Source organism: Polypterus senegalus, chromosome 3 (assembly GCF_016835505.1).
Source record: "Polypterus senegalus isolate Bchr_013 chromosome 3, ASM1683550v1, whole genome shotgun sequence".
Classification (NCBI taxonomy): domain Eukaryota; kingdom Metazoa; phylum Chordata; class Cladistia; order Polypteriformes; family Polypteridae; genus Polypterus; species Polypterus senegalus.
The window spans coordinates 252,203,359-252,221,610 of record NC_053156.1 but is presented as its reverse complement, the minus strand read 5'-3'; positions in this window follow the sequence as shown (position 1 = coordinate 252,221,610).

The window sequence follows — 18,252 nt, the reverse complement described above, 5'->3', positions numbered from 1 at the left end:
TGATGACATCTGATAGGTGTCGAAATCTCAGGAATAAAAGACTATTTTAAGATAACATGATTCATTTTCTCCCTTTGTGGATTTATAGTTATAAATATGCAAACTGAATCACAGACCTTTGCTTCTATATATAGTACTAATATATACTGTTTGTAGCACCAGTATATATTAGTATCAAAAAATAAAAGGAAATATAAAAGGAAAAAAAATAAAAAGGAAATGTGGTGTAGACTTTGATTATCCCTGTAACAATTTTTAAGCAAATTGACTACTTTTACATGACTTATTTTTTATACATATTCCCTTTATATACTATACAGTTTAAACAGTCACTAAGTCAGCTTTATGAAAAACCATTAGAATACAGTTTTAATATTTTGTATATTCAGTATTTTGTATGTCTTTGTAAAAAAGAAAAAAGTAGCACTTTCATATATAAATATAAAAGAAAAAATCAAACACAAAACAATTTTAAAAAGGTGCTTGAAAACTACATGTAACATAATAAGGTCACCATTTGACATTACGAATTGCATTACTTTTCGATACGTGTTTGGTAATGTGATGTGATAACAGCTGACACTTCACTGTATGTAAAAGCAGTGACATTTTCCTAACAGAAGCCCCAGTGTAAAAAGAGGAAAAAAACCTTGACATTTACTTTAGTAGTGACAAAATTTTCATTGCCTAACTTATTCATGCAAAATTAAGTAACAGTCATTATAAATTAAGTTTTTTTTTTCCAAGTACAGTATTTAAATTTTAAATAGTTATGACAGGTGATGCCTTTCTGGAAAAATTCTAATGAATATGCCAAAAAGAAGACATTCTTGAATTTACTGACTCAAACAACACAGTTTATTAGAACATCCTATACATGTTATTGACACTGACCTTGTGCATTTTGTGATACATTTACAGCATAGAACTGGAAATATTCATATTCATTTTACAAGTATAATAAAAATTATAAATCATAAAATAATGTTAAGTATGAAAACAATTGTCCTTTTAACAATCAAATTACTGATTTAGTCGCAATTGTCACTCATTATAGTAAAACATAACATAAATGAATTTCTGGTTCTAAGTATTTAACACTGACATGGGTAAAGAAAAATGGCCATCAAAAATATATACACACACACAGATACACTGTATGATATATATATACAATCTGTGAAATATAGTAGGTAGTTCTATTTAGTCTTGGGCCTGAATAACAATAAAAAAATAACAGGCCGCTTCTCATTTGGCCCTCTATTAACCTTCCCTGCTTGTCTTCTCTCAGTGGGTTTCCTGGCAGAATGAAACATGCTTCATTTAATCTTCTCCTGCTGCCCAAACAAGCATATATATGATGTGTTTATATATATAAGGTCCCATAAACCCTTTTAGAAATTTCACAAAAACCATCTCTCCTGCAGGCAGGAAATAAACTTGCATGCCTAGTCTGAAAATAATCATATAACGCTGTTTTTGAAAGTTTAAATAATATTTACTCTGCCATCTACTGCAGGCTGTAAACTGAATGAATATTAAGATAGAGAGAACCCTAGTGGTGTGCATCTAGGTATGCTGACACAGAACTTTAAATTGATAGACTTATACCTGGGGGATTGTTTTGCTACTTAGAAGGAAAATCAAAAACTATTTAGCTTGCATGGATTAATGATGGACATTGGCATGAATGTGTAAGTTAAGCACATGCAAATAAGAATATCAATGTACTCTGTGCACATGGTAATAATGTACACCTGTAAATAATATGGTTAAAGTTTTTACTATTACAGTTACAAGTTCCTGTGATCCTGCTAGTGATTTATTGGATGAAGCATAACATATATTTATAGTCCCTTTAAGTATGTAAATATTATAAATAATATTTAATGTACAAGTAAACATTTGTTAACAATTTTAAAAGATATCACAGACCTACCTGAAGAAATATAAGGATTCTCATAGTAATATTCTTTAATGTACAATGTCTACATGATTTATGGTTTAATTTCTAACACTATCTACCTATCTTTTGTAAGGTCATTTCACATCTCATTTTTATCTTCAGTTTGTATGAGGTAGAGATTTGGACAATTTTTAGTGTGGATGTTGAGTGTCTTTGTATGACTTTAACTAAGAGAGAGACATACTGACATGCTGATGTCATCTTTGCATACAAGAGAGAAGCAGCTGAGGGTTGTTGTTTTCTGTGGTGTGGGTATCCATTTGGAAAAGTTACTTGTTACGTGTACGTGTTCTTGTTATTTGTATTCAAACTAGCATTGTCAAGGCAGGGAAGTAAGCTGCAGTATCTAATTCTAGAATCTGTAAGTAAATAAGTAAGTAAATGACCAGTGTTGTAGCAACGAATAATTAAAAAGTTAAAGAAACAGCAATTCTTTATTGGGGGAGCGTAAGCGTGACTGAGAGAATAAAACAGAATTTAAAAAAATGCTAACCTTTACAAATACCATAAATTTAAAGTTGCTGTTACGACTCAAATCACATGTTTTTATTGTATAATAGTAACAATAAGAGCAGCTCCCTACTCAAAATGGTAATTCCAGGAAGTGGCTGGAATCGAACCAGCGACCTCTTCATTATGAGTCAGCAGTTCTTACCTCTGCACCACCCAAGCACTCATGTCAATGTCCTACCCTAACTCAATTTCTTTTTCTTTAGTTATATTCTTGAATAAAAACACACTTGTTTTGTCATACATATACCTTTTGTGAAAGTGTTTATTTCATATTTGGACTTCAGTCTTCACACGTTATACACTTCATGTCAAAATTTTGTCGTTAGTATTATAACATAAAGAAAGTTTATTTTAGGTATGTGTTCAATATTTCTTGCATTTCTCGCATTTCCTGTCATCCTACATTTACCTAGATCATTGTAGACATGGAACACACATGAAATGCATGTTTTCCAAGTAACGATATGCTATTTACCCTATACAGCTTCAGACACCTCACACCCAGATAAACAGCACTTGAGCTGGGAGAACTTTTTGCCTGAGATGAACTGTGGCAGTGGGGGGATGGGATAGCAGGCTGCTTGCTGCTTGTGCTCATTGACACATTTACAAAACAAAAGATGCTAATGGAGAGGTGCGAAGGAATTTATGGTGGCCCAGGATTATTAGTTTTTTTGTAGGCTTCAGAGATTCTAGTGTTAAGCAAGTTTTTTCTAGATTGAACAGTTCTTAGCGGTCAGGAAACTAGAACAGTTAAGAGGGAGACAGCGTAAGGGTTTAATAATATGAAGAAGTACAAACGGTGTGAGTGAAAAGTTTTTTGAGTAAGGAACAAGAGGAGCACAAAGTTAGAACAGACAGAGAAAAGTTAAACTCAAAGAAAGACAAACAGCAGGCAGTCAAGAAGGAGAAGATTACAGGAACTTAATGAGCCAGAAGGTGTAAAATAACTGTATCAGTTCTTTGTTATAATTTTTTTGGCTTAATATTTTTAGTTGTACCATTTAATTTAAATCATCTAATTTTAATTAAACAAGAAAAAATGTAAGGCAGTTTTAATAATCCTAACTCAAATTTTAGTAATAAAGCCAGCATATGGATTATTATATTCATGAGTCATCACTTACCTGGTTTGGCTACATTTTCCTACTTGATCAAGGGTGTTGTCATTTCCCAGTTTCTCTGAAATGTGGCATATAAATGGATCAGAGTTTCAGTGAATACACACAAGTTCTTCGATAAAGTTTTGTTTTATATACGCTGATTTTTGTGTGAAAAGTTGCATACACACATTTTGTGCCTCTTTTATTGCATATGCAAGTTGTATAGATTCGACCCTTGGTGTACTTGAACGTTACTGATAATGGAGACATTGATGATCTAATTAATGATGATTAATTTGGACCTTAATAGAAGTATGATTAATTCTCTTTCTGTTTAGGAAACATTTACGTGTTGTATGACCTATGAACTTTTCTTGCCAACAAAAAAGAAAGCTTTATGCCAATAATGGTATGTTAACTTAGAGAAGGTGGGAAATTTATAAGCTGAAAATTGGTTTCTTTTATTTGTCATTCATTGGTTTTGTTCTTACCAAGTCTTAATGTAGTCAATGCCTAATCAAAATCAGTGTGACCAATTCAGCAATAGGATGATCTGGTAAAAGCTGGACTTGTGTATGCCAAAGTATGTAAAACCCAAGGATTTTTCAAAAAGAGACACAGTACTGAAGGATTCCAGTCTTCTTCTCTGGTCACTGGATAGCATCCATGCCTCACGACCATATAGCAAAACAGGAAGCACCAGGACTCTAAAGACTTGAACTTTCGTCCTTTTGCAGAGGTATCAGGAGCACCACACACCTTTTTCCAGCACCCTCATGACCCCCATGGTCTCCCAATCCATCTACTAACTTCATAAGAAGAGTCACCAGAGACATGAATGTCACTGCCAAGGTAAGTAAACCTCTCAACAAGATTGACACTCCCTCCACAAACAGACACACTACAGATGTCTGTGCCCAAGAGGTCATTGAAGGCCTGGATCTTGGTTTTTATCCAGGACTCAGACTCCTTGCTTAGTCTCTTGAGAGCCCTGATCAGAGACTCCATTGACTCCGTGAAGATCACAGCATTGTCAGCAAAGTCAAGATCAGTCATCTTTCTTTACCAACAGCAGCCCCATAGCCACTGGAACCCACAACCCTGCCTAACACCCAGTCCATGCAAGCATTGAACTCAGTAGGACCAAAACACACCCCTAAAGAACCCCAGAATCAACTGGGAAAAACGGAGAGGTTCTGCCTCCAATCTGCACAGCACTCACAGTACCAGTGTACAGACCAACTATGATATCCAGCAATTTGGTGGGATCCCTCGAAGTCTCAGAATGTCCCACACGGTAACTCGATCAACTGAGCCGAATGCTTTATTAAAATCGACAAAGGCTGCAAAGAATCTCTGCCGATATTCACATTTGTGGTCCATTATAACCCTAACTGCATATCATTATGAACAATGTTTTCAAGATAGGCTTGGATTTTCTGTTTAGTTTCACACTATGAAAAGCAAATGAATGACATACTGGGTTTTTGCAAGTAAGCCTTCAAACACTTTTTCTTTTTCTGCAGCTTCTGTTGCCATCCATACTACTCCTGCTATTAGGACCAGAGGAAACTCCATTAAAACAAAACACCTTGTTCCGTTTAACCCACTGACTGCCCCCCTACTGCCTTTTCCCTTCCCCCAGTCTATATCTTTGCATTTTTTCATTACACTCTTAGTTTTGTTGGAGGACTTAGAATCATGCAAAGCACATTCAAATGTCAATTTTATTTAAGCACTGGTGTCACAGTGATTGAAGCTCTTGTACAGATCTCCTGCACTCTGCTGGCATGTTACAATATATATTTTAAAGATAATCAATCTACAGTAAAACGCTGTTTATTTTTTTTATTAGTCCGGCAAAATGGATGTATGATGACAATGAAAATTATTCATTTATGTCTTGCATGTAAATTTCAAAATGAAAAAACTCAACTTGTAGTTTTTAAAGGCCACATTAAAATGTAGTGATATTATAACCAGCCCCATTCACCACATCAGTTTCAAAATCCCTGTCCTTGTTCATATACTAAAATTCACTGCATTTATGCACATAACAAACTTCAATACATATTGGTAAAAGGCAGCCTACATTTTTGAAGCAGATTAGAATTACAGAAATTTACAGAACATTCAAAAACACTATTTGGAAAAACATGAGATTTTTAAGAACCTGAGTTCTGGCAACAACAGGCAAAAGGGGGAATTTTTGCTATTCATTCGTCTATTTTAGCATTTTACAATATTTTTGTAAAATCTGCCTGATAAGCATCTATGTGTCTCTCTGTGTGTATGTCTAGTTGCTATGTCTCTGTCATTCCAAAAGATAGCATATCGTAAACATTTCTAGTAATAAAATGCATTGCATTTGTCAGTCTAATAGATGGCACATCACAAACACTAACACTGCTTTTATGAATCCTATACCAAATGGCATATAACAGAGACATGCATTGCATGGTGCACTGCAAACATTAATGCTGAGCACTACTTTGATTACTTAAATGTGAACCCGTCTTAGATGGGTAGCACTGCTAGTGGGTAAAATAAAATAATACTTGTGTTAGTTTGTGTGAAGTAGCTGAGCGGATTTTTGCTATGCATTTGTGTTTTATATTGTTTGCCTGACTGGCCATCTTACATTCTCATAGATGCAAGATGATTATTAATTTGTAATGTCACAAGGCAACGAAACTGTCATGTACAGTATGGGGCCTTGAAAGATGCTAAAATGTCAGTTTGTCTGATGGAACTGACACACATTTCGACTATTGTTTTGCTTATTGTATTTGTTTGTTTTCTTTCTTGCTTCAGCAACTTCTACGCATATTTTTTTGCCATGTGGCGTTTCTTAAAGGAAAAGCAGGACAAAATCAAAGATTTGTGGTACCTTGCGGCCAACCATGTATAATTAGGACAAATAATCTGAAAAGTAAATGTGTATAACGCAAAAAAGCGAGTCATCTGAACTTCTGTCTCAGGTAGAGTTGCAAACATGGCGGGCTCCTCTGGATTTCAGGTGTTCTGGAAGGAGGAAGGTGGGCCCAGGTGGGTTGACCCTGGAAGTGATGCCAGAAATGAAACATTGTTAATCTTCCTTTCGGCAGAAGGAGAAGAAGAGAAGTCAGTAGTACACAACACCATCTCCCGTCCTGGTAAAGAATTACCATCACCTTAGCCTTCATGCTGTTTCCAATATGCACATGCATGAAAAGGGATAGTAGAAAGTTAAAAAAAATCCAACATTGTCAAAATCAATACAGTAAAAAAAAATCTTTAATTTATTTTCTTTTTTTTTAATGAAACAAGCAAAAAAAAAAAGACAGTGAGTGAAAGCATGGATACTTTTCGGCAGGTGTGAGGAAGCAAATAGAAAAAAAGTGAGAAGTCAAAAAGAACAAAATTACGTTAGTATTGTGGATAAAATAACACAAGGTTAGGAGCCCTATTTAAGTGCAACAATCCAGTGAATACTGAGACAAAATTGTAGAACCAAGACATCTGATGCATCTGATTTAAGAGCTTCTATAGACTAGTGTGGCTCCAGCACATGTAGGTCAAATAATGAATGCTGAATTCTGGTCATCTTGCTGCTCATATATGGATGGTACTAGAAGAGGCGGGACTTCTGGAGTGGTCCGCAACTGAGGTTAGTAGTTTTCTGCGACCTTCTCTTTCACTTTCAGGATGGAAGAGAAAGAGAATTTAGAAACTGTGCTTCAGCATACTCTCTCTCCAGAGTCTCAGCACATTTTAACAGCACATGTGCATGACAGTACATATGGTCTGACACTGTTATGAACAGTTAAAAGAATTGTCTGACTCAAGTCAACTATAGTAGAGATGTTAATAGGTTTATTTACCAAAGGCATTTCTTGAGGTTTACCCCTTTATTCCTGTCTTAATTAACCTTTCTATCAGTAAACACTTTTTTTCTGAAAGTGTCCTGTAAGAATATGAGCTGATTTTATATATTCTAACTGCTAAATGAAACAAACTAGATTAAATGTCTTCCTTCCTGTATAAAGGCAGCTATCTTTAAAATTTGTTAAGGAACTGTTATCAAAAAAGTATTTCACAACACATGCAGTAGTGCTCCACAGATGCTTCTAGAGCAGATGTTTATTCAGTAGGTAAAGAGCAAGGACTATTACAGTTAGGGAAGTATACAGTGCATCCAGAAAGTATTCACAGCGCATCACTTTTTCCACATTTTGTTATGTTACAGCCTTATTCCAAATGGATTTTTTTTCCTCAGAATTCTACACACAACCCCCGTAATGACAACGTGAAAAAAGTTTACTTGAGGTTTTTGCAAATTTATTAAAAATATAAAAACTGAGAAATCACATGTACATAAGTATTTACAGCCTTTGCTCAATACTTTGTCCATGCACCTTTGGCAGCAATTACAGTCAAGTCTTTTAGAATATGATGCCACAAGCTTGGCACACCTATACTTGGCCAGTTTCGCCCATTCCTCTTTGCAGCACCTCTCAAGCTCCATCAGGTTGGATGGGAAGCGTCAGTGCACAGCCATTTTAAGATCTCTCCAGAGATGTTCAATCATATTCAAGTCTGGGCTCTGGCTGGGCCACTGAAGGACATTCACAGAGTTGTCCTGAAGCCACTCCTTTGATATGTTGGCTGTGTGCTTAGGGTCATTGTCCTGCTGAAAGATGAACCGTCACCCCAGTCTGAGGTCAAGAGCGCTCTGGAGCAGGTTTTCATCCAGGACGTCTCTGTACATTGCTGCAGTCATCCTTCCCTTTATCCTGACTAGTCTCCCAGTTCCTGCCGCTGAAACACATCCCCACAGCATGATGTTGCCACCACTATGCTTCACTGTAGGGATGGTATTGGAATGGTGATGAGCGGTGCCTGGTTTCATCCAAACGTGACGCCTGGCATTCACACTAAAGAGTTCAATCTTTGTCTCATCAGACCAGAGAATTTTGTTTCTCGTGGTCTGAGAGTCCTTCAGGTGCCTTTTGGCAAACTCCAGACAGGCTGCCATGTGCCTTTTACTAAGGAGTGGCTTCCCTCTAGCCACTCTACCATACAGGCCTGATTGGTGGATTGCTGCAGAGATGGTTGTCCTTCTGGAAGGTTCTCCTCTCTCCACAGAGGACCTCTGGAGCTCTGACAGAGTGACCATTGGGTTCTTGGTCACCTCTCTGACTAAGGCCCAATTGCTCAGTTTTGATGGCCGGCCAGCTCTAGGAAGAGTCCTGGTGGTTTCGAACTTCTTCCACTTACGGATGATGAAGGCCACTGTGCAGCTCATTGGGACCTTCAAAACAGCAGAAATTTTTCTGTAACCTTCCCCAGTTTTGTGCCTTGAGACAATCCTGTCTTGGAGGTCTACAGACAATTCCTTTGACTTCATGCTTGGTTTGTGCTCTGACATGAACTGTCAACTGTGGGACCTTATATAGACAGGTGTGTGCCTTTCTAAATCATGTCCAATGAATTTACCACATGTGGACTCCAATTAAGCTGCAGAAACATCTCAAGGATGATCAGGGGAAACATGATGCACCTGAGCTCAATTTTGAGCTTTATGGCAAAGGCTGTAAATACTTATGTACATGTGTTTTCTCAATGTTTTTATTTTTAATAAATTTGCAAAAACCTAAAGTAAACTTTTTTCATGTTGTCATTATGGGGTGTTGTGTGTAGAATTCTGAAGAAAAAAATAAATTTAATCCATTTTGGAATAAGGCTGTAACATAACAAAATGTGGAAAAATTGATGCGCTGTGAATACTTTCCGGATGCACTGTAGATACATTTGGATCCAGAATGATGGTTCTGGGACTGCAGGGGAATTGTTCCCTTTTTTTGCTGCTGCAACTTACAACTTCCATACTCCAGTGTTGCTGTGTGTTATTTAATTTTGGCATTTTCTGTCAATTTGATGAACAGACAATGATAATAAAACATAAGAAATGCTTTTCAAGTATTTTTCATTTTTCCATTAATATTAGAGAAAACACTAATTCTATTAAACGTATTACTCCTAAAACATGAATTTAAGTATAAAATAGAAACATACCATTTTTTCACAAAACGTTTTATCGATTTACCCATTTAATGTGTTTGGTTTTATGCGATTGTCGACAAACTTTTGTTTTACAATATGTTATTATGCAAAATTAAAAATTAGACACCTTTTTCCAAATCCTTAAGGGAAATCAAATTTAAATTACATTTTTACACAGCTAAAAGCAATTTGTGCAAGTCTCATTAATCCTTATTTTAAATAAGATATTAAAATTATCGTTTTCTTCTTTAACATTAAATTGCTTTTCATTAATAAATTAATTACAAATTAATTGCAAAACTTACTAACCACTGTGTCTTTATTTAGCATTAATGTAGCAATATATAAATGTTATATTAACTTTGGCTACTTATCACAGAAAAGAAGTACTTATTTTAAAAATAATATTTTAGTACGATAAAATTTTTCATATGGTAAACCGATTGGGAAGAATGAGTCTGGGGATAACTACGAACTGGCGCTTATTTTGAGGGAAACTGAAATACAGTTTGCTTTCCAATGATCTCTGCCCACTCAATCAATTCCTCTTCATCTTGCATGACAGACTGTGCATCTCCTTTGGACCAGTCACACACAGACAAGACACAGTAGGGACAGAATAACACTATCTGTCTAATAAAGGAAGCACACAGGAGGAAAAGCATAGGGTTCACAAGTCACGCCAAGAAAATAACTCAGAATTTTATTACTAATATATAGCAGCCCAGCCAAAAGACACTACATCTCTGTCACAAACATACCAACAGCTTTCTTCTTCTTGCTAGACTGCCCCATAGGTTTTATTTCTGTAATATGTGTCTTCAATTGTATATAGCTGAGCAATTATATGAATATCATTATATATAATACTGTATGTTAATTATTACAGAGTCTAAAATACACAGAACAAACAAGCTTGACCTATGGATAGGTAATGCATTTTAACTAATGTATTTGATGTGTACCAATTCATGTAAATTAATAATTTTGTTATTTTTAAAATAAATATGTAAAAAAATAAAATACTTCTTTTTCAAATATATAATGGTGTTGACTTGCTGATTTTATAGTACAGCAAAATTCAAGTGATGCCTACCTTGAAGCTTTTAAATGAGTGCTTCTTCCAGAGAAGTGCAACCCAAACTCCTATTCCAGAATGATTCGTTGCCAAAGCACTTGTGATCTGAACATTCCAGATTAGGAGTATATCATATTTCAGTCAAATTATTTTGAAAACAACACTTCAAGCTTGCTTGACTCTGTATTGGATGTGATAGTAATTCTAAAAATTAAATTCATTCATGACATTTTCTCATAAAACCGAGAGACAATTTCAATTTTGTTTTATGTTAGTTTCTCTTTATTTAAAACCAAGCCATTTAACTCTGCTGATCTGTGGTGTACAGCTGTACTATTAACTTTTAATTTTAACTATTAGTGTGGTAATTTGGGAATGGAAAAATCTTAATTACCAAATGTCTTTTAATGTAATATATACTGTATATAAGATTACAATAAATTTAGTGCCAGCTGTACATGTCTTCAGTAAAAATGGCAGAATCTAAGGAAGTAAAAATATGTAGTTTAATAAAGAATTATTAAAGGAGAAATACTGTTAAAATTCAGAACTGAGTGTTCATTCAAATAATTGTCACTGAAATGTCTAACTTGAGACAGAAATTTTACCTTTTTTGACATGTCTTTCAGTTAACTGGGAATTTCAGTCTCTTTCTAGATTAATTAGATGTGTAAGCTGATTGGCAGGCTTAACTCAACTACACACAATTCCATGAACTGATATAGTATTGAGTGGAATATAATGGTACATCTGTCTTTTAAGTGCCCTTGTGGACAAACAATTCTGAACAGATTATTATGGCCAAATATATGATCTGAGTTATGAGGCAGCATACTAACCACTGCACCACAGTGATTCATTCAACATACAAACACAAATCAGAAATAGTAAATACAAGTATAGATCAGTCATGCCCTGTATTGGTTGAAGTCATGGTTCTAGCGCAGCAGGCATGTCTTTTTTTCCCCATGTAGCTATACAGATGCTTGTCACTTTCTTCTTCCATCAAGAATAGAGAAACACCATATACAGTGGAACCTCGGTTCACAAACGTCTCGGTACACGTACAAATTGGTTTAAGACCAAAAAGTTCACCAAACTTTTGCCTCGGTTCATGACCACACACTCGGTATACGAACAAGCCAGTTTCCCTTTCGGTTTGTACGTGTTCAGTCTCTCCCTGTGCATTTCCGGTGCAGTGAGCAAGAGAGAGAGAGTGCGACACACACACACAGGTGCGCAAGAGAGAGACACACACACAAGCACGGGAGAGAGAGACACACACATACACGCAGGCACGCGAGAGAGTGGCACACACACAAACAGGCGCGGGAGAGAGAGGCACACACACACAGGCGCACGGTAGAGAAAGGCACACACACACAGACGCGCGCTAGAGAAAGGCACACACACAGGTGCTCCAGGCTTGTAAAAGAGAGACACACGCACACACGAAAGAGAGAGCGAGCGAGCGAGGGCTGGACGCATAAGGTAGAAAAGGCTTGTTTTTGTTTTCAGGTCTGTTTACAGTGATCGGTTCATAGCGTGCATTGTGGCTATGGGCATTGTGTTTCTTTTCATGGTGGTTTATTAAATTATGGATTTTTCATATGTTCATTTTTTTTCCCTGTGCTTAAAACTCTTTAAAAAAAGTGTTTTTAGCGAGCGGTTCCTAGCACTATAGCGTGAACTATTGCAGTGTTAGTTTTCTCTGTTGTTCAAGGTTTTCTCAGTGTTATTCAATGTTTTTACATTTAGTTTACTATTATGCTGTGCATTCTATGTTATAATTAACTATATCTGTGCATAAAAACTAAAAAAATATATATTTACATACAGTTCATACGGTCTGGAACGGATTAATTGTATTTACATACAATCCTATGGTGGAAATTGCTTCGGTTCACGACAAAATTGGTTTACGACCAGAGTTTTGGAACAAATTATGGTGGTGAACTGAGGTTCCTCTATAAATAGTAATAAATCTTTTGTTTTTATTATTTCACAGTGTGTCCTGTTTATTTTTAAAGGGAGTGGGGATTGTTCCTTTAAGGCTTGTTTTAATATGTCACTTAACACATAGCTAACTTGAATGCATAATTAGCCATGTGCTACTGTGTTGCCAGCATTTGGTGATTTAGCATTATATATCTGTTAGCAGTACTAGTAATACTGCAATTTTTAAAAAAAAATTAATGTGGAATGGAAATCTGGCAGTGTTTCTCAACCTATGTAGCTTCATTACCCATTTTTACATTTTTAAGTTCACTGACAACCTGTAAACGGCAATCAAAGAGCCCAGGTAATGAAACGACCATGAATGGAAGAAACGAGTGGGAAAATATTATTCAGCATTGTGACACAGCAATGGCCAAATCCGCACTCGGCAATCATCTTACAGTAGGCATGTGTGAAAGTTCTGCACAAGGCTGCTACAGCTCTGTATTGTCATGTTAGCCTTGGAAAGCATCATGGGGCACTTGGAAAAAAATGTTTACCTTGGTTGGCAAATTTCCAGAAAAATATTCTTTGAACAAAGTTACTTGCGAGCAGTGCTGGTGTAAAATGCTTTGGCGAATCTCACTGATAAGCACTAGTCACGTGTCAAGGATTTATATGAAAGGGATAAGTCTTTGCAGTTTGAGCAGCTAGGAAGTTGCACAGCAGTCACATTCACAGAGATGTATTGGACATTGCTGAACCAGCTTGGTTAAAAATGTGATTGAGATTGATCAAGTGATATTTTTTTGTTTAATCATGCTTACAAATTTTAATTGTTTGACAGCTCTACAAAGTATATTTGATCATTTTGTTTTCATAAAAATTACTTATGATTGCTTTAAAATCACTTGCCCGGTTCCTTCTAATTTACTGGTACAAACGTTTTAGGAGTTTCCTCCCCATTTTAGCACTGTAGACAAAAAACACCCTAATTTTATGATTTTTGAACCATATTGGGATATAAGGGTTCAAAGTCACACCTTTTCTCAAAACTTTGAAACAATGAGGATGGATAATATATGGATGTGGAGTGTAATTTTATGCTATTTCAAGATTACTGATCTTGAATATAATATTTCTGATATTTGAGTTTTTTACCGATTGTTCTTGCTCTCTAAAAGCCACACCCAGAAGGTTAACAATGACAGATTTCAAACATAAGCCTATGGGTTATCATTTTAGACTACTTGATTTCTGATACTTTAATAGAAATCTAGCCCTCAATGAACCCCTATCAGAAAGTGGAAAATGACTAATTTGTATTATTTTTGAGAATATTTAGACTTTAAACATTTAAACTGAAGCACACATTACAATGTTTTGAATTCTAGAGCAACTGCTTTTGTTTATTATGCACTGTATTTCTACTTCATGAAGTGAATCAATGCATTTCTTATGAACACACCAAATTTGGCTGGCTTATGCTAATTCAAATTTTGTTTCATTAAATATGCATGTAATTGACTAAAAAGTCAGTTTTTGGTATATTTCACTGATATCACAACACTGTTTTTTTTTTTTTTTAATAAGCAATCCGTCCATTTCCTAAGACACCTTTATAATTCATGTTTGCAGAGACAGATTTGGGCAATTCTTCATTTGCCTTAATCACTTTAGGTCAGTTTAGGGTTATCAATTAGCCTATTTAATTGGTATACTAGGTGTATATATAGAGCTACAGTATATGAAGAGATAAAATATAAATGCAGCATTGACCCCACATAAACAGCTTAAATTCTAAATGTCCCTTAATAAGGAATTCACAACAGTAGCAGAAGTGCAATTTTAAGCCCACAAAATATGAAAGATATATTTTACAGTACTGATTTTTGGTTCTGAAAGAAATAATAACCAGTTCATCTATAGCTTAATTTGTTTTTTTGTTTTTTTTAATAGGATAGATCCCCATACATTGCTCTGATATACTGTCATAACCACCCTCAGCATTTTATTAGAAAGACATTAAATACAGGTAAACAGATCATTTGTAAACGTGGAGAAACTAATGATTCTGATTCCATGAAAACAATGTTCAGAAAGAGTAATATTTGAATCATTAAGGGACTCTCATCAGGGCTGTATAATACTTTTCAAGGAATTAGATTCAGCAATTTATTTTTAAGACGTGCACAACATTGATATTACTCTGGGCTCTCCCGCATCTAACTTGGTCAATGTGTTATGCCTGCGGCATAGTAATGGGTCATAGTGTAGGAGAATTCAATTTCCAGAAGAGCTACCCAGGGGAGTGTTAAGGGAGTTAAATTTGTAGCCACTCACTGGCTATGCAATTGCCTCTCTAGCAGCTGGCAAGACATCCTATGGAGACATTGGCAGCGGTGCTATAATCAAACACAATTCACCAACAGATGCTAGGACAGAGGTCACTAAACCATTTTTGGATTTTCTCTCTTGGTAAATGATTACAAATTACCAGAATTGATATATTTGTTATTTTCATAGTGTCCTGTGGTTAGAGTTGTCATCTAAATACCTGCATTAATCTCAATACACAGTCACATTCTGCATTTAAAAGCAACTCATTATTCTTGATGCCCACTAATGATTTACTGCAAAAAGAGCAATACACACAGGCAGCCATGCAGAATAATTTCTTTTTCATATGGGAAAAAAAAATGTCTATGGTACTAACTCAGATCAACACATCAGGTCATAACTATTTTATTATTTTATAATTTTAATTCAAGAAATAAAAGATTTTTTTGAAATGTAATGCTGCTTTATGATTTCATATCATTCTTTGGCATCAGGGGACAGAACTAATAAATGTCACTAGTGCAGTAATTATGTTGACAATTTATATATTCATAGCACACTTATGAGCAATTAGATTCAGCAATAACTAGAATGCCTAGATAAAAATAGTGACACTGGAAATAAGATTTTCTTTTTATACGAAGCCATATTTTCCATCAAAGCACTTTTCACACTGCTTATTATAACTTCAATTATTATATCTTTATGCTAATATTTCAAAGTTTAAACATAAAAATTAAAATAAAATGATTGACTCACATGACAAAAATATCTTAAACACAAGTGCTGGTACATAATATCATACAATTGGAGTGCCTCTTATAAATTATCAGCAGTGTCTGGTACAACTAAGTCCTAATTTAATGCTATCATAGTTCACATATCTTATTATATTGTTCAGGTTTTCTTCAAACTTGGGTTGCTTTGATTTATGGTTTTCAATATTGGTGGTTGATTCCTGCTGGCAAGTCTAATTTGTAATCAGAAAAAAATGGATGGATAATGAATAGTAAAAAGTTTGGTATTTGGTCCATTTGACTATTTTACAGCCAGACATATGTTTATTTTTTATTGATTACTAAAAAGATCAACTTTGCTTATGAAGCTTAAACTCACAATTCATAAACAACGAAAAAATGCATATTCCAGAAAGTCTTATCACTTATCTGCAGCTGCAAAATTTAAGCACACAATGAAGTTGTAAATACTATATATCTTAACGAGCTGTTCAATTACAGTTTGCCTTTAGGTGCCATGATTACTGCTTACCCTTTACCACTTTTATCATTTTTATTTTAAGTATCTGATGCAGAAGTCTTACAGATCCATAAGGAAGAGCATGATAAAAATCCGACTATTAAGTATGTGTTTGCAGCTCTTATAATAGACTGCTTTAACCTAATGGATTTAAATCTTGTCATTGAACTTTGTAAGAGGCTGTTTTTTTGTCTTTGTTTTTTTATTACTCTAGGCTGCATGAAGGCACCATGTAAATTTTCTCTAATAAAGTAATTCAGTAATTCCATACTTTCTCTCATGGAGTCATATGTTCAGTGGCGTCAGTGTTAAATGATGTTAATAATAATTTGTTTGCTATATGGCCATCAGCCATTTTGTAAGTACAGCCGCGGGCAAAGAAGGAGTAATCACTTGAATTCCCCAGTTCTGTTATTAATTCCAAACGTCCAGGGGCTCGTTAGCAATGCTACCCTATGTTACTTTATCTGCACTGTGCTCCTAACACATTTTTAGAAGACAATGATTGAGATGTTATGCTAATTCTAAAAATCCTCACCTTTTAACCTTATTCATGCTGTTGAGCACACAACATATTTACCCACCAAAGCTGAACCAGAGATGGGATACAATACTGATTACATTTTAAGACTGCAGCCATGTTTCAATGCACAACAACAGGCAAGTATTCTTTCTTTCTGTATGTAACTTGCATTATACAGAAGACAATGCAAGTTAGCATGTTTCAGGGAAATAAAAGGAGCATGTCGCCTGAAGTCATTGTAATATTTATAGTTTCAAATAAACTGCACTTTGAACCAAACAAAACAAGGAAACCCAAATACTGTAGTTGTTAAATAGGAATCTACTGGCATAAAACATATCCACAAACCTTCTTGTGAGATTCATACTCACTGGTTAAGAATATGTTTGTGAGGAATTGAACTTTTTTTGTTTGATTGACAACTAAAATTTGTGACTTCAGCTCAATGGGTCTAAGCAGACACATTCTTGTATGTAAACAGTTATTGCTGGTTGAATCAGCTAGAAAAATTGATCACATGTACATGCCCTTAAAGTTTCTCAAATATGAAGTGAAGAAATTAACCCAAAAAACTCCAAAAATGAAAAGTTTAACTTTTTATTTATTTCATTTGTGTGTACTTCCTACAATATAAAAAAGTGTGTGAGTGAATGTTGTGCAGGTACTCTTTGGCTTGGCAGCATATCTCGGCAATCCTCAGATTTCAAAACACATTACCTTTATATATAATACGCTACCGTGGCTGTTCATTTGTCTGTCCAGGATATAAAATCACCTGTAGCTTACAAACCGCTTGATCTTTTGACCTGAAATTTGGTACACATACACTATGTGACGTCTACTATTTGCTTTCGGAGTGATGATTGACCACCAAGGTTATTCCTCTTATTATTTTTATTTTATTTTATTGTAGAATCAACTCTCGGCAGTGGTCAGCAGGGTGGCCGTGCAGCACATGCATACGGGCACCGTTCTCATCCCTCCCACCTTCGCTGCCACTTCCCCTATCTCTTCATATTGTGGCAGTAGGGGGCGCTAGTGCTCCCTTGAACCCTGAGGTACAATTCCAGACACCAGGTAAAAGTCCAATACTTTTTATTTTTGTTTTCCACAGTGCACCAAGCACCCTCCACACTACTCATGCACCAAACTCTTTTTTACACAATCAACTACTAATTAACTCTCCTCCTTGCCCAGACACTTTGCTCCTCCACCTCCCAGCACAGCTCAGTGTCTGGACTGAGCCACAGTCCTTTTATAGCCCCTGACCCGGAGGTGTTCCTGTCCCAGCAGCCCACAGTTCCTTATTCCTTCCGGGTCAGGGCAATCAATCTTTTACTTTAACCCGGGAGCACGTCGTTCCTTCCGTCACGTGACCGTGACGTACACCCGGGTCATAAGGCACAAAAGAGCCCATAAGCCCCCACACAGTGACTCCTGGTGGCCCCCAAGGTATCCAGCAGGGCTGTGTATAAATACTACAAAGTCC